Below are 24,464 nucleotides of genomic sequence, written 5' to 3'. Positions count from 1 at the left end.
ATCTAAATATTCAAATTAAAACATATAAAATTCTTATTATTTTTTAATTGCTAAAACTTTAAATTATAAATAAAAAATATCCAATTACTAAAAAAATTATATGAGTGCTAATTGATTTAAAACTCAAAACCTCATAACTTGGGTTTAATTATCTTTTTATATGATAATTTTTTTGTAAATAAAATCAAATATAAATATTATAAATATCAATTAACTCATAATTCAATTTCTAAACATTCGAAGTCTTACAGGTAACAAAAAAAATTGCTTTGTATACTTGTGGATCAAATTTTGAACGGGTGTTGATAAGAGTAGAAACAAAAACATAAGCATCCAAAGACTTTTAAATCATTATTGTAATCAAGTAATTTATTATACAAGACTTTAAAAGGAGTTTTAAATTCTAAAATAGATGATGGAACCCGATTTATTAGGTAAACATCATGATTGACAACATAAGAACGAGGTAAATTAAATTGAAACATGAGAGCTCTTGCAACATTTAAAATATGTTGATATCTTCTTTCTACTCTACCATTTTGTTGAGGTATTTTAACATAACTTCATTGTTGAATGATGTAATGACACCCATAATTTTAAAAATATAAATATAATTTAATTTAAGTTTGATATTTTTAATTTAAAAAAAATTTAGTTAATAATATTATTATCGAATTCGATATCTACCGATACGAGTAAATATCAGTACTTCTCGGTAAACGTAGTTTTGCTAATGCTTCACTGTATATCTTTTATTGTTATGTTGCTAATGTCATTTATATTAATAACTCATATATATTATTACTTGTGTTTTAATATATCCAGCTTTCATAATTATTTATTTAAGATATTTATCACTTGAATCGCTGACTCAGCAACTCCAAACTGTGACACCAAACCCCACCTCTTGACACATCATCGATGTCATTTAATTAGGATCACTAATCATTATTTCCACATGCATGACAGAACCAAGAAAGAAAGAAAAAAAGAGGAAGCCATAAATGAGGGATTTCCATGGAAACATAAATTTTCGGCGTTCGATTTCTTGAGATCCATAACTCCAATAAAAAATCTAATCAGATAAAAGTGTTCGTATCTACTTTTTCTTCAAGTTGACGTTATTTTTGTTTGGTAGAAGTTGATGGTAACATAGCTCCTTTTTCCCTTAAGTTCGGCCAATTGAAATTCTAGGAGGCACAGACGATTTCTAACGTTTTCTTCTTCAGCACCTCGGTCAAAAAGCTTCTTCAAAGCTTTGAGTATTTTGATTTCCTACAGAGGTAGGGTTTAGTAATTTTATAATAATTAAATATGAATTTGCTAAGTAAATATTAATTTGGTTGATTATTGTTTGTGTTTGAATGAGTTTATGTTGAATTATTGTTGTTGCTTGTGATTTGTTGGTTTGGCCATGAGGAACATTGTATTTGTATATAAAAAATGACAACCGAAAAACTCAAAAATAGACTAAAATAAAAGTAATATTTTGAAAGGCAAGGGCTAAGGGTTTTGGTTTTGTTATAAGAGGAAGATTAATATTTAAACTTTATTTTTGAAGGGTAACATTGTATTTGTATATAAAAATCGAGGTACAATTTGTAATTATATATATTTTTGGGTATTTTGAGAAATAAGTAAAGTTTAGGGGTAAAATGTATATTTTATAAAAGTTCAGGGTTATTTTTATAAATTTCAAAATAAGTGAGAGTTCAAATATAATTTTATAATATATTAAGGTTAAAAATAGAATATTAAAAAGTTCGTGATTTAAAAAGTAATTAATAGAAGTTTAAAAATAAGGTTTTATAAGCTAAGTTTTTAAGAAAAATATAAATATTATTTATTTACCATTTAAATTATTATATTTATATTATTGTTAATATTTTATTACGAATATTAATTAGTAGATATATTATTAATATTATTATAAGTCAAAAAAGAGTAAACAGAGTGATCTTAAAAGTTTTAGAGAACGCAGACTTAATTAAAGTACTATATAATTCTTTTTCATAAGACACTTAGGGAAAGGCGAGGAAAGAATGTGAAGTTGAGTTATGATAAAAAAAAATTAAAAGATTAAAGAAAAGAAGAATAACGAAAAGAAGAGGAAAGAAGAATATTAAAGAAATCTCTGCCACAAGAGAGAAAAGAGTAAAGATTAAAAGAATCTAAATGAATTCTTGCCACAGGAGGGCTGATGAGCGGATAATTTATACGCTTTTTGGCATTATTTTTATATAGTTTTTAGTATGTTTTATTCACTTTTTAGTATATTTTTATTAGTTTTTAAGCAAAATTCATATTTCTGGACTTTACTATGAGTTTGTGTGTTTTTCTGTGATTTCAGATATTTTCTGGCTGAAATTGAGGCACCTATGTAAAAATCTGATTCAGAGGCTGAAGAAGGACTGTAGACGCTGTTGGATTCTGACCTCCCTGCACTCGAAATAGAATTTTTGGAGCTACAGAAGTCCAAATGGTACACTCTCAATTTCGTTGGAAAGTAGACATCCAGGCTTTCCAGCAATATATAATAGTTTATACTTTACCCGAGTTTAGATGACGCAAACTGGCGTTCAACGCCAGCTTTCTGCCCTATTCTGGCGTTAAACGCCAGAAACAAGTTGTAAGCTAGAGTCAAATGCCAGAAACAAGTTACAAACTGGCGTTTAACTCCAAGGAAGACCTCTACGCATGAAAGCTTCAATACTCAGCCCAAGCACACACCAAGTGGGCCCAGAAGTGGATTTCTGCATCATTTACTTATTTTTGTAACTCTAGTAACTAGTTTAGTATAAATAGAACTTTTTACTATTGTATTATGGATCTTTGGACGACCTTTTGGAACATCTTTGATCATTGTTAGTCCTTAGACATTGGGGGCTGGCCTCACGGCCATGCCTACCCTATTTTTACTTATGTATTTTCAACGGTGGAGTTTCTACACACCATAGATTAAGGTGTGGAGCTCTGCTGTTCCTCGAGTATTAATGCAAAGTACTATTTGTTCTTCTATTCAATTCATGCTTATTCATATTCTAAGATATTCATTCACACACAAGAACATGATGAATGTGATGATTATGTGACACCCATCACCATTCTCACTTATGAACGCGTGAATGACAACCACTTTCGTTCTACATGAAAACAAGTTTGAATGTATATCTCTTAGGTTTCTAATCAACGATTCACATCGACTCCCCTCTGACAATGGGGTATCTGAATCCGAGATTAGAGTCTTTGAAGAACGAAACTCTCGCGTGATCTAGAATTTTCACAAATAAACTCCCATTGTAGGTATAGCTTCTAGACCGACAAGAATTCCTTTCTTACAAAAATTTTGGTTGTCACAAGTAACAAACCCCTTTGAAATTGATAACCAAAGTATTTAAACCTCGGGTCGTCTTCTCAAGGAATTGCAGGGAGGTGTTCTTATTATTGGTTATGCAAATGTATATTTTGGGGTTTTCAAAAAGGTTGAACAAGTAATGTAAAATAACAAGTCGTTAAAATAATAACTAGTAAAGCTCTTGGCAAGGTATGAGAACTGGAAGTCCTATCCCAGTTATCCTTATCAATTGTGATGAGAATTGGATTTTTGTCCCACTAAGTCAACCTCTAACTATGAAGGTAAGTCAAGTGGATGAATTAATTTTGATTCCTCAGGTCCTAGTCTTTCCTTGGGAAAGGCTAGAGTTATTGGAACTCGAATTAATTCTTGAAGAATTCCAATTTTCAATCACAATGAGTTTAATAACTCAAGTGTCTCCAATGACTCAACCAAAGCCAAAAGGGAAAAATCTAAATTATTTATATCATAAATAAAAGAAAGCAATCATAACTCTGAAATACCTCAAATTATATTAAATGAAGATATCAATTCTAACATGGAAAAGTTCATAAATTAAATTGGGAGAATAAATAAAAAGAACATTAAACCTGGAACTCAGAAGAAATTGTAAGTTGAAATAATAAGAAATCCTAAATCCTTTAAGAGGAATCCTAATCCTAAATCCTAAAAGAGAGGAGAGAGCCTCTCTCTCTCTCTCTAAAACTACATCTAAATTATGAAAAGTGAAATATGAGTCATCTCTCTTTATTCCTCCACTTTGCAGCCTTTAATCCGTGTTTTCTGAGCTTGAAACTGGGCCGAAAATAGCCCAAGATTCGCTAGTTACGAAATCTGCCTCGCTGAATTTCGTCACTGCGATGCGTTCGCGTGAAGCACGCGTTCGCATCGCCTAGCTGTATGGCCACTATGACAAATTATATATCAAATCGAAGCCTCGGACGTTAGCTTTCCAACGCAACTAGAACCGTGTCATTTGGATCTCTGTAGCTCAAGTTATGATTATTTGAGTGCGAAGAGGTCAGGCTACACAACTTAGCAATTTCTTTAACTTCTTGTATTCCTTCCACTTTTGCATGCTTCCTTTCCATCCTCTAAGTCATTCTTTCCCTGTAATCCCTGAATCACTTAACACACATATCAAGGCATCGAATGATAATAAGAGAAAATTTAAATAAAAGAAAATAAAAGCAAAAGAAGCATGTTTTCAATCATAGCACAAAATCAGGAAGGAAAACGTAAACTCATGCAATTAGTATGAATAAGTGTATGAAAGATTGATAAAATCCACTCAATTAAGCACAAGATAAACCATAAAATAGTGGTTTATCAATCTTCGTGGTATAAGCTAGAATCAATTGGCAGCATTCCTGAGATCCGGAAAGTCTAAACCTTGTCTGTGATATTCCGAGTAGGATCTGGGATGGGATGAATGTGACGAGCTTCAAACTCGCGACTGTAGGGCGTGGTGATAGACACAAAAAGATAGTAAATCCTATTCCTACACGATCGATAACCAACAGCTGATTAGCCATACGATATCTGTGCATGGTATTTTTCATCCGAGACGAACAATCCGACAGTTGATTAGCCATACAGAAACCATAGAGGACCATTTTCACTGAGAGGATGGGAAGTAGCCATTGACAACGGTGACACCTAACATACAACTTGCCATAGAAAGGAGTATGAAGGATTGGAAGAAGGCAGTAAGAAAGCAGAGATTCAAAAGGAATGAGGCATCACCATACACTTATCTGAAATTCCCACCAATGAATTACATAAGTATCTCTATCTTTATTTTACGTTTTATTTATCTTTTAAATTATTAAAACTCCATAACCATTTGAATCCACCTGACTGAGATTTACAAGATGACTAAAGCTTGCTTCAAGCCGACAATCTCCGTGGGATCGACCCTTACTCACGTAAGGTCTATTACTTAGACGACCCAGTGCACTTGCTAGTTAGTTGTGCGAAGTTGTGAAAAAGAGTTGAGGTTACAATTGTGCGTACCAAGTTGTTGGCGTCATTGAGATCACAATTTCGTGCACCAAGTTTTTGGCGCCGTTGCCGGGGATTGTTCGAGTTTGGACAACTGACGGTTCATCTTGTTGCTCAGATTAGGTAATTTTCTTCTTATTTTATTTTCAAAAAGTTTTCAAAAATCTTTCAAAATTTTTCTTCTTTTTTGTTTTTCCAAAAAAAAATTTTTCGAAAAAAATTACAAAAAAAATAATAAAATCATAAAATCAAAAATCTTTTGTGTTTCTTGTTTGAGTTTAAAGTCAAGTTTTAAGTTTGGTGTCAATTGTATATTTCTATTTTTTTCAAAAATATTTTCGAAAATTCATGCATGTGTTCTTCATGATCTTCAAGTTGTTCTTGAGAATTTTCTTTGTTTGATCTTCATATTTTCTTGTTTTGTGTCTTTTGTTGTTTTTCATATGCATTTTTGAATTCTTAGTGTCTAAATATTAAAAATTTCTAAGTTTGGTGTCTTGCATGTTTTCTTTGCTTGAAAAGTTTTCAAAAATAAGGTCTTGATGTTCATCATGATCTTCAAAGTGTTCTTGGTGTTCATCTTGACATTCATAGTGTTCTTGCATGCATCATTTGTTTTGATCCAAAATTTTCATGTTTTGGGTCATATTTGTGTTTTTCTCTCTCATCATTAAAAATTCAAAAAATCAAAAAAATATCCTTTCCTTATTTCACTCATAAAATTCGAAATCTTTGGGTTGACTTAGTCAAATTTTTTTTAAAATAAGTTATTTCTTGTTAGTCAAGTCAAGATTTCAATTTCAAAAATTTATCTTTTCAAAATCTTTTTCAAAAATAAAATCTTTTTCCTTTTTTATTTTTATTATTTTAGTATTTTCGAAATTTTTTTTAAAAAAAAATTTCAAAATCTTTTTCTTAATTTTATTTCAAATTTTCAAAAACTTTACTAACAATTAATGTGATTGATTCAAAAATTTCAAGTTGTTACTTTCTTGTTAAGAAAGAATCAATCTTTAAATTCTAGAATCATATCTTTTAGTTTCTTGTTAGTCAAGTCATCAACTTCAATTTTCAAAATCAAATCTTTTTAAATTTCTTTTTCAAATCTTTTTCAAAATAAATTTCAATCATATCTTTTTCAATCATATCTTTCTTTTAATTTTGATTTCAAAAATCCTTTCTAACTTCTTATCTTTTCAAAATTGATTTTCAAATCTTTTTCAACTAACTAATTGACTTTTTGTTTGTTTCTTATCTTTTTCAAAACCACCTAACTACTTTTCTCTCTCTAATTTTTGAAAATCACCTTCCTCTTTTTCAAAATTCTTTTAATTAACTAATTGTTTCAAATTTTAATTTTAATTTTATTTCTTCTCTTAATTTTCGAAAATCACTAACCATTTTTCAAAAACAATTTCGAAAACTCCTCCTCTCTCATCTCTTTCTATTTATTTATTCTTTACTAACACTTCTCTTCTACTCATAATTCGAACCCTCTCTTCCTCTCTGTGTTCGAAATCTTCTCTTCTCCTTCTCCTATTTTTATCTTTTTCTACTCACATAAAGGAATCTTTATACTGTAACATAGATGATTTCTCTTCTTTTCTGTTCTCTTCTTTTTCACATGAGCAGAAGCAAGGATAAGAACATTCTTGTTGAAGCTGATCCAGAATCTGAAAGGACTCTGAAGAGGAAGCTAAGAGAAGCTAAAACACAACACTCTGAAGAGGACTTTACTAAAATTTTCGAAAAAGAAGTAGAGATGGCCGAACCCAATAACAATGGTGGAGGTGCAAGGAAGATGCTTGGTGACTTTACTGCACCAAACTCCAACTTACTTGGAAGAAGCATCTCAATCCCTGCCATTGGAGCAAACAGTTTTGAGCTAAAAGCTCAATTAGTTTCTTTGATACAACAGAATTACAAGTTTAATGGACTTCCATCAGAAGATCATTTTCAGTTCTTAACTGAATTCTTGCAGATCTGTGATACTGTTAAGACCAATGGAGTTGATCCCGAGGTCTATAAACTTATACTTTTCCCTTTTGCTATCAGAGACAGAGCTAGAGTATGGTTGGACTTTCAACCTAAAGATAGCCTGAACTCTTGGGATAAGCTAGTCACGGCTTTCTTAGCCAAGTTCTTTCCTCCTCAAAAGCTGAGCAAGCTTAGAGTGGATGTTCAAACCTTCAGACAAAAAGAAGGTGAATCCCTCTATGAAGCTTGGGAAAGATATAAGCAACTGACCAAAAAGTGTCCTTCTGACATGCTCTCAGAATGGACCATCCTGGATATATTCTATGATGGTCTGTCTGAATTATCGAAGATGTCATTGGACCATTCTGCAAGTGGATCTATTCACCTGAAGAAAACACCTACAGAAGCTCATGAACTCATTGAAATGGTTGCAAATAACCAGTTCATGTACACCTCTTAAAGGAATCCTGTGAATAATGGGACACCTCAGAGGAAAGGAGTTCTTGAAATTGATGCTCTGAATGCCATACTGGCTCAGAACAAAATATTGACTCAACAAGTCAATATGATTTCTCAGAGTCTGAATGGTTTGCAAAATGCATCCAACAGTACTAAAGAAGCATCTTCTGAAGAAGAAGCTTATGATCCTGAAACCCTGCAATGGCAGAGGTGAATTACATGGGTGAAGCCTATGGAAACACCTATAATCCCTCATGGAGAAATCATCCAAATTTCTCATGGAAGGATCAACAAAAGCCTCAACAAGGCTTTAATAATGGTGGAAGAAACAAGTTTAGTAATAGCAAGCTTTTTCCATCATCCTCTCAACAACAGACAGAGAATCCTGAACAGAACCCATCTAGCTTAGTAAATATAGTCTCTGATCTATCTAAGGCCACTCTAAGTTTCATGAATGAAACAAGGTCCTCTATTAGAAATTTGGAGGCACAAATGGGCCAGCTGAGTAAAAGAGTCACTGAAACTCCTCCTATTACTCTCCCAAGCAATACAGAAGAGAATCCAAAAAGAGAGTGCAAGGCCATAACCTTACTTGGTGTGGCCGAACCTAGAGAGGAGGAGAAGGACGTGAATCCCAGTGAGTAAGACCTCATGGGACGTCCTCTGGACAAAAAGGAGTTCCCATTTGAGGAACCTAAGGAATCTGAGGCTCATCTATAGACCATAGAGATTCCATTGAACCTACTTCTGCCATTCATGAGCTCTGATGACTATTCCTCCTCTGAAGAGGATGAAGATATTACAGAAGAGCAAGTTGCTAAGTACTTTGGAGCAATCATGAAGTTGAATGCCAAGTTATTTTGTAATGAGACTTGGGTGGATGAACCCCCCCTTGCTCACCAATGAACTGAATGACTTGGTTAGGCAGACATTACCTCAAAAGAAACAGGATCCTGGTAAATTCTTAATTCCCTGTACCATAGGCACCACGACCTTTGAGAAGGCTCTGTGTGACCTGGGGTCAGGCATAAACTTAATGCCTCTCTCTGTAATGGAGAAACTGGGAATCTTTAAGGTACAGGCTGCCAAATTCTCATTAGAGATGGCAGACAAATCTATGAAAAAGGCTTATGGACAGGTAGAAGACGTGCTAGTAAAGGTCAAAGGCATTTACATCCCTGCTGATTTCATAATCCTAGACATTGGGAAGGATGAGGATGAATCCATCATCCTTGGAAGACCCTTCCTAGCCACAGCAAAAGCTGTGATTGATGTGGATAGAGGAGAGTTGATCCTTCAATTGAATGAGGACTACCTTGTGTTTAAAACTCAAGGATCTCCCTCTGTAACCATGGAGAGGAAGCAAAAAAAGCTTCTCTCAATGCAGAGTCAAACAAAGCCCCCCACATTCAAACTCTAAGTTTGGTGTTGGGAAGCCCCAACAATGCTCTGAACATCTGTGAAGCTCCATGAGAGCTCACTGTCAAGCTATTGACATTAAAGAAGTGCTTATTGGGAGGCAACCCAATTTTATTTTTTCTATGTTATTTTCTTTTTTTAGGTTGATAATCATGTGGAGTCACAAAAACAACTACAAAAATTAAAGAAAAATAAAAAACAGCATTAAAAACAGCACACCTTGGAGGAGAAACTTACTGGTGTTTAAACGCTAGTAAGGGTAGCAGAATAGGCGTTTAACGCCCAGTCTGGCACCATTCTAGGCGTTAAACGCCAGAAAGAAGCACTAGACTGGCATGAAACACCAAAAAAAAGCAACAAACTGGCGTTAAACACCAGAAACAGGTTGCAGATTGGCGTTTAACGCCAGAAAAGGAATAAAAGATGGCGTTTAATGCCAAAAACAAGTAGTAGTCTGGTGTTAAACGCCAGGATTGCACTGTAAGGGTATTTACACGCCTAATAGGAGTAGGGATAATAAATCCTTGACCCCGCAGGATCTGTGGACTTCACAGGATCCCCACCTACCCCACCTCTTTCTCTCTCCCCCTCACACATCTCTATAACACTCTACCCAAAACACCACTCACCTATCAAATTCTATTCTCTTCACCAATCACCTCTATCCCTCTTTCCCAAAAACCCCACCTACCTCACCTTTCAAATTCAAAACACTTTTCCCTCCCAAACCCAACCTTAATGACCGAAACCTAACCCTCCCCTCACCCCTATATAAATCCATCACTACTCCTTCATATTCACACAACACAAACACCTTTTCCCCCTCTTGGCCGAACCACCTATAACCCTCTATCTCCTCCATTTTCTTTTTCTTCCCCTTCTTTCTTTCTTCTTTTGCTCGAGAACGAGCAAACCTTTTAAGTTTGGTGTGGTAAAAGCATTGCTTTTTATTTTTTCATAACCATTTATGGCACCTAAGGCCGGAGAAACCTCTAGAAAAAGGAAAGAGAAGGCAAAAGCTTCCACCTCCGAGTCATGGGAGATGGAGAGATTCATCTCAAAGGTCCATCAAGACCACTTCTATGAAGTTGTGGCCAAGAAGAAGGTGATCCCTAAGGTCTCTTTCATGCTCAAGAAGAATGAGTATCCGGAGATCCGACATGAAATCCGAAGAAGAGGTTGGGAAGTTCTTACCAACCCCATTCAACAAGTCAGAATCTTAATGGTTCAAGAGTTCTATGCCAATGCATGGATCACTAGGAACCATGATCAAAGTATGAACTCGAATCCAAAGAATTGGCTTACAATGGTTTGGGAGAAATACTTAGATTTCAGTCCGGAAAATGTAAGGTTGGCGTTCCACTTGCCAATGATGCAAGAAAACGCACGCCCCTACACTAGAAGGGTCAACTTTGATCAAAGGTTGGACCAAGTCCTCATGGACATATGTGTGGAAGGAGCTCAATGGAAAAGAGACTCAAGAGGTAATCCGGTTCAATTGAGAAGACCGGACCTTAAGCCTGTGACTAGAGGATGGTTGGAGTTCATCCAACGCTCCATCATTCTTACTAGCAACCGATCTGAAGTGATTGTGGATCGAGCCATCATGATCCATAGTATCATGATTTGGGAAGAAGTGGAAGTTCATGAGATCATACCTCTAGAACTCTACAAGGTGGCTGACAAGTTCTCCACTTTGGCAAGGTTAGCCTTTCCTCATCTCATTTGTCACCTATACGATTTGGCTGGGATTGACATAGAAGGAGACATCCTCATTGAAGAGGACAAGCCCATCACTAAGAAAAGGATGGAGCAAACAAGAGAGCCCATTCATGGACCTCAACAAGAGCATGAGGAAGATCCTCATCAAAAAATCCCTGAGATGCCTCAAGGGATGCAATTTTCTCCACACAACTATTGGGAATAACTCAACACCTCCTTGGAAGGCTTGAGTTACAACATGGACCAACTAAGGGTGGAGCACCAAGAGCACTCCGTCATTCTCCATGAGATTAGAGAAGATCAAAGAGCTATGAGGGAGGAGCAACAAAGGCAAGGAAGAGACATAGAGGAGCTCAAGAGCACCATTGGTTCTTCAAGAGGAAGACGCCACCCTCACTAAGGTGGACTCATTCCTTAATCTCTTTGTCTATTTATTTTTCTGTTTTCGGTTTTAAGCTTTATGTTTGGCTATGTTTTGTGTCTTCACTACATGATCATTAGTGTCTAGTGTCTATGCCTTAAAGTTATGAATAATTCCATGAATCATTCACCTCTCTTAAATGAAAAAAAGTTTTAATTACAAAAGAATAAGAAGTACTTGGATTTCAAATTTTATCTTGAAATTAGTTTAATTATTTTGATGTGGTGGAAATACTTTTTGTTTTTTGAATGAATGATTGAACAGTGCATATTTTTTATAGAGAAGTTTATGAATGTTAAAATTGTTGGCTCTTGAAAGAATGATGAATAAAGAGAAATGTTATTGATAATCTGAAAAATCATGAAATTGATTCTTGAAGCATGAAAAAGTAGCAAAAAAAGCAGCGAAAAAAAAAGAGAAAGAAAAAGAAAAAGCAAGCAAAAAAGGCCAATAACCCTTTAAACCAAAAGGCAAGGGTAAAGAGGATCCAAGGCTTTGAGCATTAATGGATAGGTGGGCCCAAGGAAATAAATCCAGGCCTAAGGGGCTAAATCAAGCTGTCCCTAACCATGTGCTTGTGGCATGAAGGTCCAAGTGAAAAGCTTGAGACTGAGTGGTTAAAGTCCTGATACAAAGTAAAAAGAGTGTGCTTAAGAACTCTGGACACCTCTAACTGGGGACTTTAGCAAAGCTGAGTCACAATCTGAAAAGGTTCACCCATTTATGTATCCGGTGGTAATATTGGAAAACAAAGTGCTTAGGGCCACGGCCAAGATTCATAAAGTAGCTGTGTTCAAGAATCAACATACTGAACTAGAAGAATCAATAACACTATCTAAAATTATGAGTTCTTATAGATGCCAATCATTCTAAATTTCAAAGGATAAAGTGAGATGCCAAAACTGTTCAGAAGCAAAAAGCTACAAGCTCCGCTCATTTAATTAGAACTAAGTTTCATTGATACTGTGGGATTCATTGTATATTCTCTTCTTTTTATCCAATTTTGTTTTTAGTTGCTTGGGGACAAGCAACAATTTAAGTTTGGTGTTGTGATGAGCGGATAATTTATACGCTTTTTGGCATTGTTTTTATATAGTTTTTAGTATGTTTTATTCACTTTTTAGTATATTTTTATTAGTTTTTAAGCAAAATTCACATTTCTAGACTTTACGATAAGTTTGTGTGTTTTTCTGTGATTTCAGGTATTTTCTTACTGAAATTGAGGGACCTGTGCAAAAATCTGATTCAGAGGCTGAAGAAGGACTGTAGATGCTGTTGGATTCTGACATCCCTGTACTCGAAATGGAATTTTTGGAGCTACTGGAGTCCAAATGGCTCGCTCTCAATTGCGTTGGAAAGTAGACATCCAGGGCTTTCCAGCAATATATAATAGTTTATACTTTACCCGAGTTTAGATGATGCAAACTGGCGTTCAACGCCAGCTTTCTGCCCTATTCTGGCATTAAATGCCAGAAACAAGTTGCAAGCTAGAGTCAAACGCCAGAAACAAGTTACAAACTGGCGTTTAACTCCAAGGAAGACCTCTACACGTGAAAGCTTCAATGCTCAGCCCAAGCACACACTAAGTGGGACCGGAAGTGGATTTCTGCATCATTTACTTATTTCTGTAACGCTAGTAACTAGTTTAGTATAAATAGAACTTTTTACTATTGTATTATGGATCTTTTGACAACCTTTTGGAACATCTTTGATCATTGTTAGTCCTTAGACATTGGAAGCTGGCCTCACGGCCATGCCTACCCTATTTTCACTTATGTATTTTCAACGGTGGAGTTTCTACACACCATAGATTAAGGTGTGGAGCTCTGCTGTTCCTCGAGTATTAATGCAAAGTACTATTGTTCTTCTATTCAATTCATGCTTATTTTTATTCTAAGATATTCATTCGCACACAAGAACATGATGAATGTGATGATTATGTGACACTTATCACCATTCTCACTTATGAACGCGTGATTGACAACCACTTCCGTTCTACATGAAAACAAGCTTGAATGTATATCTCTTGGGTTTCTAATCAACGATTCACATCGACTTTCCTCTGACAATGGGGCATCTGAATCCGAGATTAGAGTCTTCGTGGTATAAGCTAGAATCAATTGGCAGCATTCTTGAGATCTGGAAAGTCTAAACCTTGTCTGTGGTATTCCGAGTAGGATCTGGGATGGGATGACTGTGACGAACTTCAAACTCGCGACTGTAGGGCGTGGTGACATAAGTAAAAAGATAGTAAATCCTATTCCTACACGATCGAGAACCAACAGCTGATTAGCCATACGATATCTGTGCATGGTATTTTTCATCCGAGACGAGCAATCTGACAGTTGATTAGCCGTACAGAAACCGTAGAGGACCATTTTCACTGAGAGGAAGGGAAGTAGCCATTGACAACGGTGACGCCCAACATACAGCTTGCCATAGAAAGGAGTAAGAAGGATTAGAAGAAGGCAGTAGGAAAGCAGAGATTCAAAAGGAATGAGGCATCACCATACACTTATCTGAAATTCCCACCAATGAATTACATAAGTATCTCTATCTTTATTTTACGTTTTATTTATCTTTTAAATTATTAAAACTCCATAACCATTTGAATCCGCCTGACTGAGATTTACAAGATGACCATAGCTTGCTTCAAGCCGACAATCTCCGTGGGATCGACCCTTACTCACGTAAGGTTTATTACTTGGACGACCCAGTGCACTTGCTGGTTAGTTGTGCAAAGTTGTGAAAAAGAGTTGAGATTACAATTGTGCGTACCAAGTTGTTGGCGCCATTGAGATCATAATTTTGTGCACCAAGGGCAGAGCACAGAAAAGAAAAGAAAGAAAGAACAAAAAAAAGGAGATAAGTAGAGATATTGTTTGGCACTGAGAACGAGTTGGGATGGTTGTGTACCTGCTGAAGATAAGCAGAGATATGGTGATGAGTCCACTGAGATTTACTTTTCAGAGACACATCGGCCAATCCAGGGGATTGTCGCACCTGTAAGACAGAGGTTGCTTACAGAGGTTATTGATACATACATTGGCTAGAGAGCCTTACCTCTAAGACCGAGGTTGCTTACAGAGGTTATGTTTGCATACATCGGCTCAAGAGAGTCGCACCTATTTGCTTACAGAGGTTATGACACTGGAAACCAAACTCAGACAAAGGTTGCTGAGTTATGTCAAGAGCGGGTTGAAACTAACAGATGAGCTCATTACCTGCACTAGGGATAGACATGCATCATACTTGTTTGCGCATATTTGTTTGTGAGTGTATTTTCTATGATTATGGGTGTGCTAAATGACTGTTTGAATTCTGTGTTCTTTAATTGTTGAATTAGATGGTACCTTATTGATTGTCATTACTGACCAAGTATATATAAAATAAACTTAACTTCTAACCCCGACCCTACTAAGAACTCCCTAATTCTTACCCCCTATTTCCACCCCTTTCAGCTACAGGTGTGAAGTTTAGTGCGGAGCTACAGAAGCATAGAAGATTATATTCACGAGTTGAGTTGTTAGAATTTATTTTTCCCTCATCGTTTATTATTTTTAGTTTTTAAAGGGGTAGGATTTATTTTTGAGAATTTTCGAATAAGTCTATGTATATAAAACTATGTAAATATATACTTTTGTAATTAAATGTTTTAAAATAAAGTCTCCTTTCAATTTCTTAATTAAAGTATCGGTCGTATTCGCGAAGGGTCAATATTAAATAAATATATTATAGAATAAAAGGTTTAGAGGTACGTAATGCCTAGACTTTTAGTACGATCAGGAGGTGCTAATAGTTAGGGTGTTACAAATGATCCCTTTGTATGAATAAACTTCAGTAAGAAAAAATTCAGGACCATTATCAGAACGAATAATCTTAATTTTTGAATTTGAATTGAGTTTTCACTAAAGTAATAAATTTTTTAATAAGTTGTGAAACCTCACTCTTAGATTTTAATAAAACAACCCAAGTAAACTGACTAAAATAATTTACTATAGTCCAAAAATATTTATGATAATGAACGGAGGGGTTCTAAAAGGTCCCCAAATGTCAAAATATAATAATTCAAAAATAGCATTTGCATGACTTAGACTAGGTGAAAAGAATTTTTTTTTGTGTAGAAAAATGGTATACATCACAAATTTTATTTTGGTGTGTTAAAATAAAAGGGTATTGCTTATGTAAAAAATTAAGTCTTTTTTCAGAAAGATATTCCAAATGAAGATGCCACAAATATGATGATGTTGGGTGTTGATAATGTGTGAGGTTTATTAAATGTAAAGATATGGTGGTGTTATTAGTGGAATCAAAAACTTTGTCAAGGATGTACAATTCTTCTTTTAATTTACCCAAACTAATCATCTTCAATGCATTCGATTCCTATAAAAGACATGAATGTTGAAAAAAGTGAGATCACATAGAAATATTGAAATAATTTTAGAGTCAGAAATTAAATTGAAATAAAACATTGACAAATATAAGATATTGTTCAAGGATAAAGATGTTAAAAATTTGACAACACCTTTATATTGTGTAATGACTCGTGACCCATTTGATAAGTGAATAATAATAGGTTTAATTTTTGTGTAAGAAATAAAATTTGACAATTTTAAAATTATATGGTTAGTGGCACCAAAATCAATTATCCAAGTACCAGAAAAAATTATAAGATGCAACATTGTTTAAAATAAAAAAGTGTATGAAGAACAAAGCAAATAAATATCTAAACTTGGGCTAGGAAGCAGCCCAGTTTGAGAAGAAGTGGAGCCCTTCTAATCTTTGTTTTCTGAGGCATGGGCCTCGACCCATTTCAAAAAAGTCAATAGAGTAGTGTGCTAAAAGGGAGTCAAGCCCATTATTGGCTGCTCCTGGACTGTCTTTAGCGCATGCCTTCCCATTTGAATTATGGTTTCTGACGGCTGTGGTCGTCCATGGAATCATGAATGGCCTAGGGGATAACTGTACTTCCCACAGCAAACGTCCACGGTATGCCACCATTTTTCACAAAACGTACATAATTTGGAGGGAATGAAATTGCGACCAGCTCCAGCGGAGTCAGAACCTCGCTCGCAACTATAGAGAGATCATCGAGTATCCACCGCAGCGGTGAGGATACGCTGTTCGTCCAAGATACCAGATCTAATTTGGAGCTGGTGTTCATGTTGAATCACTAATGCAAAAACTCTGGTTACAGGAGGTAGAGGGCCCATGAGAAGCATCTGAGAACGAATGATAGAGAACCTTTCATCCAGGCCTTTCAAAAACCTGATAATGAAATCTTGAGTTCGATGGGTTCGAGCTGGACAATTGCAGATGAAAAGCGGTCTGGAATTTTTAAGTTCCTCCCAAAGGATTTTCAGAGAAGTGTAGAAGTCAATGACAGTAAGAGTACCTTGCTTAAGACTGCAAACTTCTTCTTGTAGTTTCGCTATGTGTAAGATGTCTGATTGAAAAAATTTCTCACAAAGATAAACCCAAACAGAGGTAGCAGTGTTCAAGTATATAACACTTTGAGTAATGGAAGGAGAAAGAAAATGAAAAAGGCAGAAAAGCATAAAGTTGTTATAACGTTCCCAAGATGAAAAGAGCGGGTCATCTAGAGGAGGAGAAAGTATTGTACCAATAAAAAAACCGTATTTTTTTTAGAAATAACTGTCATGGTGAATGATTTACTCCAAAAATGATAGTTATTCTCTGTTAGAAAAGGGATAACAAGAATAAATATAGAATTTTTGTTGAGATGTATATAATAGGAATTAAATTGGTCTTTAAAAATATCCATAGTATGTAATAAAGAAGAAAAAGAAGATGGGAATGTTTGAATATTAGGATTTGAAGTTTTAATCATTGTTTGAGTATTAATACGACTGAGTATAAGAACCCGATTTTTCTATCCCAAAAATTTTGTTTATTTTCAATAAAATTATAAATTTTGTAAATAGATATATATGTGTGTGTTAGATAGATATTAAGACAGAAAAATTATAATTTAATTTAGGGACAAGCTCTGCATACAAGCCATTAGGGCTTGTATGCTTTATAAGTTCATTAAACAATAAAATCAAATTACGCGTTGCTCCACGTACGACGCGCTACATCCCTTCTTCTTCTCCTTCTTTTTCGATCGTTCTTTTCTCCTCCTTTCTCACTGGTTTGTTCTTCGTCGTTGACGTTCGTTCCTCCACATACTGTTACGGCACATTTTCATTGCACATTCTTCTTCTTCTTGCTGCACATTCTTCTTCCTCTTCCTCTTCTTCTTCTTTTCTTTTGTTTCTTGCCTTCTCTTTCTCCTTCTTCATTTACGTGCTTTTCTCTCTGTTTTCTTTCTTCGTTATTCTCGATTTCTATTGTTTTTTGACATCAAGCTCTGAAATCGTTTTTGAAGAAGAAGAAGTAATAGAAGATGAGATTTTTTCTGAAATGAAAAATACACCCATAGATATCAGTAAGATACACCCATAGATATGAGTCAGATACACCCATAGATATCAGTCAGATATCACTCAAATACACCCAAATGATTACAGAAATACACCCAAAGGATTACAGAAAATACACCCAAACGGTTACAAGAATTCACCTAAACGATTATAGAATACACCCAAAGGGTTACAGAAAATACACCCAAAGGATTTAAGAAAATACACCCAAAATTCGTTGAAGTACATCTTATGCATAATTCAGAACTCTTTCTCTTTCTCCTCCTCATCTTCTGCTGCTTCTTCTTCTTCAAAAACGATTTTACCATGAAAAATTGAAAAAAAAAGAGAAAACAGAGAGAAAATACGTAAATGAAGAAGAAGAAAAAGAAAACGAGGAAGAAGAACGTGCAGAAACGAAAGAAAAGGAGAAGAAGAAGAGTAAGAGGAAGAAGAACGTGCAGCAAGAAGAAGAAGAATTTCAAAAATCATGAAAATCGAAAAAAACGAAAGAGAAGAAGAAGAAGAAGAAGAAGAAGAAGAAGAAGAAGAAGAGGAAGAGGAAGAAGAAGAAGACGAAGACGAAGAAGAAGAAGAAGAGAAGAAGAAGAAGAAGAAGAAGAAGAGGAAGAGGAAGAGGAAGAGGAAGAGGAAGAGGAAGAGGAAGAAGAAGAAGAAGACGAAGAGGAACCGTTTGAGTGGGGCGCGTGTAGTTACGCTCCATTCAAAATGAGTTAGTGCGCGTGTTAATAAAGTTTGGGCTGATAACTTGTAAAACTTGTACGGTCTTTTTACTTGTATGTGTAGCAGGCCCGTTTAATTTAATTCGTCAAGTTTAGATTTTGTTCTGATGACAAGGTTCACTAACTTAAGATTTCCGTTATAATTAATTATTCTGCGGAATAATTATTATCACAAGTTAATCACCACCTCTTTAATTAATCATATGATGAATTAATTATAAAGAAGTAAGATATATTATTAGATTAATTAACCGTGAACGAAAATTTATTGAACCGATATTTTCCTTGGTTCAACTGAACCAAAACCCTTCACCCTATTAAAGGGACAACCAACTCTGATTAAAGCCACACCCCTCCTTGTTTCTTCCTTAACCGAACCCACAAGAAGCTTCCAACCATGAATACACCTCCTGATCAGCCAAGGTAATGATGAAGCATACATAGGTGTTGCATGGAGCAGAGACCAGCGAAGCCTTCACCACCTCTTCTTCTGATTATATAAGCACCACTCTTCCTTCCTTGAATTCACAGAAAGCAGAGAGAGGGCAAGGAACGAGGAACAGTCAAAGCACCAGTAAGCAAGAACAGGAGCGTTTTTCAAGTTTTCTGGCTCTTCATCAACCACAGCACCAAGAAAAGAAGAATGATAGCCAAGGAAGGAGCTGATCGAAGCTGAAAAGGGAGCTGCATTCCACTCACCCAACTGTTCTTCGAGCTTCTCTGCTAGGTGACGATAGCAACTTCATCTTCTTCCTTTCCTCCTCTAATTCAAAATTTTGATCCTTCCCTTGCTTCATTCTCCTAGTTTACTCAATTTCTGTTAACATAACTAGCATCACAAGCAAAGAGAAGTGAGTGATTTTCCCTCCTCTGTGTTTAATTTGGCCGAATGGCCTGGTGAAATGTAACCAAAACTCCTTGGAATGGTTAGGGTTCGGGTTCAAGGGAGAATCAGGGACAAGTTTTGTGCTTTTGATCAACAAAGAGGTAAGGGTTAGGATGCTAGTTTAGTCTTATATGTTACTGTTAGTTGTGTTTTCTTGTTTTGGATGATTTAGTGTGATTAAATATTGTAATTGTTGCTAAAATTACTACTATGGTGCCTTGATACTGTTGAAACATTGTTGATGTAAATAGCGTAGTGGTGATATTGTCAATTGTGGTATATTGTGCAGAATGTTATATCATTTGTGATATATATATTGATTTGAGGCTCTTGGTGGGAATATGAAATAATAAGAATCAATTATGAGACAATTAAATTAGTGTAGGTTAGAGTTTTAAGGGGATTAAAATCGGTTATTGTATATTAGGGAGAGATACTGTAGAATTTCTGCATAATTTTGGACAGCAACTTGCCATGAGAACTGGGAGCAATCTAGACATATTTTATACACCAATTGATTTTTCTAATAAATTCCAAGATGTCCAGATTGACCCATAAAAAGTTCAGAAAATTTTGCCAAGTAGTTTGGGAGATATGATTTTTCAAAATTTGGGGTTTTGTGCTGAAAATCCTGCTTCCAGTTTTCAAAACCGTGTCTTCTAGCCAATGTAACTTTTGATTTACGTAACATTTTAAGTTGTAACCAAAAGGATGATGAAATGTTGCTTGCCGAGATTTCAGAAACTGGTTTATGAAAACAGGTCACCATTTTCCCGCTGCATTAATTGCTCATATGAATTGATATGGAACTGGAACTTGTTTTGTTTTAAACTTGGGGAAGTCTAGTATACCTCCACAAAATTTCAGAAGCATTTAGTTAGAAATGAAATTTTGGTGATTTTTACAAAACATATGTTACTTGTTGTTTTCTGTAGATTTTTAAGTGCAGGGGACAAACTTTTAAAAATTGTATAAAATTCATTTTTAATCCAAATGCTATAAAATTTATACCAAATTAAAGCTCAGGATGTAGAACAACGTTAACCTGAAAAACCAGATAAACAGTCAAGGTTTTCTTAGTATACCGTTAGTTTTCGAATCCTGAAATTTATTTTACATAGATAGCACACGCGTGGATATATAATTTACGCGATTCCGAGTGTGTTTGTCTTATTAATTATTAAATAGAAAAATAGTCGCCAAGTAGGCGTTAATCTAAAAGAAAGAGTCAAAAGTATTGAATAATGATTAAAACCCAAAATGCCTTATACCCCAGTCAAAGAAACGTATTGACTGAGCAGAGACCCCGGGTAGGGAAAATGTACTTGCTGAGCAGAGTTGTTAAGTGGGGACACCTATTAGTAAGTGGTATCTGACTGATATGGGTTCGTCTGTATGGTATCCTGTTTCTTACTTAATGCACATATGCTATAGCGATTCTATGATTATGGTTTTAGCTTAACTCACACGGGTAAACCCGTGTGATTTTGGTATCTAATTCAGATGGTCCACCCATGTGATATCTGTGCTTACTGATTTAGTGGAAAAACCATATTTTGCATCCATTTCGGGTAACATGAGGCTGCAGATAGTCAACCAACGCGTGAGTTTATGATCTGCACTAGGAACAAGCATGCACCATCTTGTTTGCATATGTGAATTTCTTGTGATTGCTTATTGCAGTTTTCTAATTGTCTATGACTAATTCTATTTACCTGCTATATATTTGTACTCTGTTATTTTTATGTGACGATTTTTTATTTAACGAGAATTTAGAGACAAAGATCCTATGATTCCTTTTTTCCTGTTTTATTCTGTTAGGAACTTTAGGTTCTCACCTCCTTTCTTCCTATGTTTGCAGATAGAGATAAACTTGGCAGCTGATGACTTGAGTTTAGAGATGTCTGGAGGAGTTAGTGAAGAATCTTCGTAGGATCACTTTTGAGTAAATGACAGGCACTCTCTATCTGGATCTGTACGACCTTGATCCTTAGTGATACATTTCCCTCTCTTTTGATATTGTTTTGAGAAGTGTTAATTCATTATAAATCAACTTGCATCACTAGAATTTTTATGAAGAGTTTTTGAAGTAAAAATTGTCAAAGAAGAAGCAAAGTTTTAGTTGAATACAATAATCATCAATTTGCTAGATATTGCTAGAAGCTAATATATTGGAAGCTTGAAGATTTTTGAAGAACATTCAAAAGAATAGTACAATTACAACATTCTACAACATTGAAGAAATTCAAAATCAAATTGAATTGAAATTGAAGACCAAGCAATCTAAATTAGAAGATTATAGAAACTACATAAATATAAGTTGAAGGAAGATTCATGAAGACAACTCATAGCATAGTAGTCATTACAAAATTGATTTGTGATTCATAAATTATTATTTTAGTAGGAAGCATTGCCTATATAAAGGCACATATGCCTTGTGTATTGTATGTATGTTCCATGAAATGAAAAAAAAGATATGATTATGTGAAGTCCTTCTTTGTTCTATTATTTCATGAGTGTTGGTGAAGTTGAGAGATGAAAAATATGATAGCGTTATTTATATAAGTGAGTGATCCTAGGGCTAATTGAAGTGTGGGTATTATACTTACATTTGGTATCAGAGCTGGTTAATCCAACGTCTGGTGTTGGAGATTTTGTGAGGTGTGAGAGAGTTCTCACATAGTTGTTTATTCATAGAGTCGGTATGGCAAACACTTTTAACATTGTGTGGTCCGATCCCAAGTTAGATGGGAAACTTGATTATAGTTATTGGGAGACTTTGATGTCTACCCATTTGAAGGCCCAAAACCTATGAAATTTCATTGAACCGGGTTTGCAGAAGGAGCAGATGCTGCCCAACAAAGGAGAGATCAATTGGCGCTATCTCAAATTCATCAAGGAGTAGATTATACGGTGTTTGGCAAAATAGCAAATGCCAAAAGTGCAAAAGAAGCATGGAACACGTTGAAGCTGTCATACAAAGGCGTAGATAAAGCTCAGAAAGCAAAGCTACAGTCTTTGAGAAGAGAATATAAAAGGTACGAGATGTCTAGTTTAGAAACTGTTGAGCAATATTTTACTCGTGTTACAGACCTTGCCAATAAGATGAGAGTCTATGGAGAAGATATGACCGATAGCAAAGTAGTGGAGAAAATTCTGCGGACCATGCCGATGAAGTATGACCATGTGGTGACTACGATACTGGAGTCCCATGATATGGATACCATGATAATTGCAGAGTTGCAAGGAACCATGGAAAGCCACATCAGTAGAATACTGGAGAAATCGAAAAAATCAATCGAAGAAGCCCTGAAAAGCCGAGTGAATTTCAACAACGTTGCAAAATCAAGCCGTACACAAGAAGGACGAGGTCGTGGTTTTAATTTTCAAAGTAGAGGCAGAGAAAGTTTCAGAGGTAGAGGTTGTGGCAATTACAACCAAGGAAGTTACAATAATTTTACAACACCTAATCAAGGAAGAGGTGGAACGAATTTCAGGTCTGTCAACTGAGAAAGAGGTCGAGGTAATTTTTATCAAAAAAGAACCAATTTCAATTGCTTTCATTGTGGAAAGTATGGACACAAAGCAGCAGATTGCATATTCAAAATAGTGAATAACAATCAAGCACACGTTGCAAAAAATCAGCATCAAAATACTGATGACAATCCGGGTACTCAGACTTTATTTTTTACAAGTAATTCATGTGCTGAAGATGAAAATATATAGTACTTGGATAATGCTTGCAGTAATCATATGTCTGGTAGAAAGGAGTTATTTTCTTCATTAGATGATTCAGTTAAACTATTATTAAAGTTTGGTAATAGTACAAAGATCCCTATTGAAGGAAAAGGGAACATACTAGTTAGATTGAAAGATGGTTCTCTGGGTTATATTTCTGATGTTTTTTATGTTCCTGAACTTGATTACAATTTACTGAGTATGGGGCAATTATCTGAGAAGGGATATAAGATGATAACTTATCATGGATATTGCACTGTGTTTGACAACAACGAAAGGTTCATAGATAAAGTAAAGATGACTTCAAACAGAATGTTTCCATTAAAAATTCAACATGTTAATCCCTCTTGCATGAGTTCTGTGATACTTGATGATAACTGGTTGTGGCATTTGCGATTTGGGCACTTTCATTTTTCTGGCCTAAACTACCTGTCAAGAAAAGGACTTGTTTCTGGTCTACCACAGATTCATATTCCCAATTGTGTTTGTGAGATTTGTCAACTAGAAAAGAAGCATAGAGATCCATTTCCTACAGAAAAGTCTTGGAGAGCTAGAAGATTACTTGAAATTGTGCATTCAAATCTCTGTTCTGTAGAAGTTCCAAGTAATGGAGGTAGCAGGTACTTTATCACTTTTATTGATGATTTTAATAGATATACATGGGTATACTTTCTGAAGCAGAAATCAGAAGCATGTGATGTCTTTAAGACATTCAAGGCGTTTGTCGAAAAACAAAGTGGCTATAAAATCAAAATTCTCAAAACAGACAGAGGAACAGAATATCTTGCATGTTCAGAATATTTTAAGCAACACGGAATTCAACACCAACTAACAACTAGATACACTCCTCAACAAAATGGAGTTGCTGAAAGAAAGAACAGAACCATCATAGATATGGTCAGATGCATGCTCAAGTCAAAACAAATGCCTAAAGAGTTTTGGGCAGAAACAGTTGCAACAGCAGTTCATATTTTAAACAGATGTCCAACAAAGAGTGTTCGTGATAAAACACCAGAGGAAGCTTGGAGTGGAAAACGGCCTTTCATTCATCATTTCAGAGTCTTTGGGTGTATTGCTTATGCCCACGTACCAGATCAATTAAGGAAGAAGTTAGATGACAAAGGCGAGAAGTGTATCTTTACTGGCTATAGCACAGACTCAAAAGCATACAAGTTGTACAATCCAGTATCAAAGAAAGTGATCATCAGCAGAGACGTGATATTCGACAAGAAAGACATATGGGACTGGAACACAAAGATAGAAAAGCATCCGATTATAATTTTAAATACATGTGATGATGAAGAAGAAAGACAAC

The 24,464-nt window shown here is 35.3% G+C and overlaps 1 long non-coding RNA gene across 1 annotated transcript; it reads left to right on the top strand.

The window, feature by feature from the left end:
- Positions 1 to 18,882: 18,882 nt before the first annotated feature.
- On the top strand, positions 18,883 to 21,507 carry LOC107459165 (uncharacterized). The gene is made up of 2 exons (XR_001586242.3): positions 18,883 to 19,512; positions 21,273 to 21,507. It is a non-coding gene; the product is annotated as an uncharacterized LOC107459165 (long non-coding RNA).
- Positions 21,508 to 24,464: the final 2,957 nt, after the last annotated feature.

The sequence above is a fragment of the Arachis duranensis genome, chromosome 7 (assembly GCF_000817695.3).
Source record: "Arachis duranensis cultivar V14167 chromosome 7, aradu.V14167.gnm2.J7QH, whole genome shotgun sequence".
Taxonomy (NCBI): Eukaryota; Viridiplantae; Streptophyta; class Magnoliopsida; order Fabales; family Fabaceae; genus Arachis; species Arachis duranensis.
This window is presented reverse-complemented; position numbering and strand designations above follow the sequence as displayed.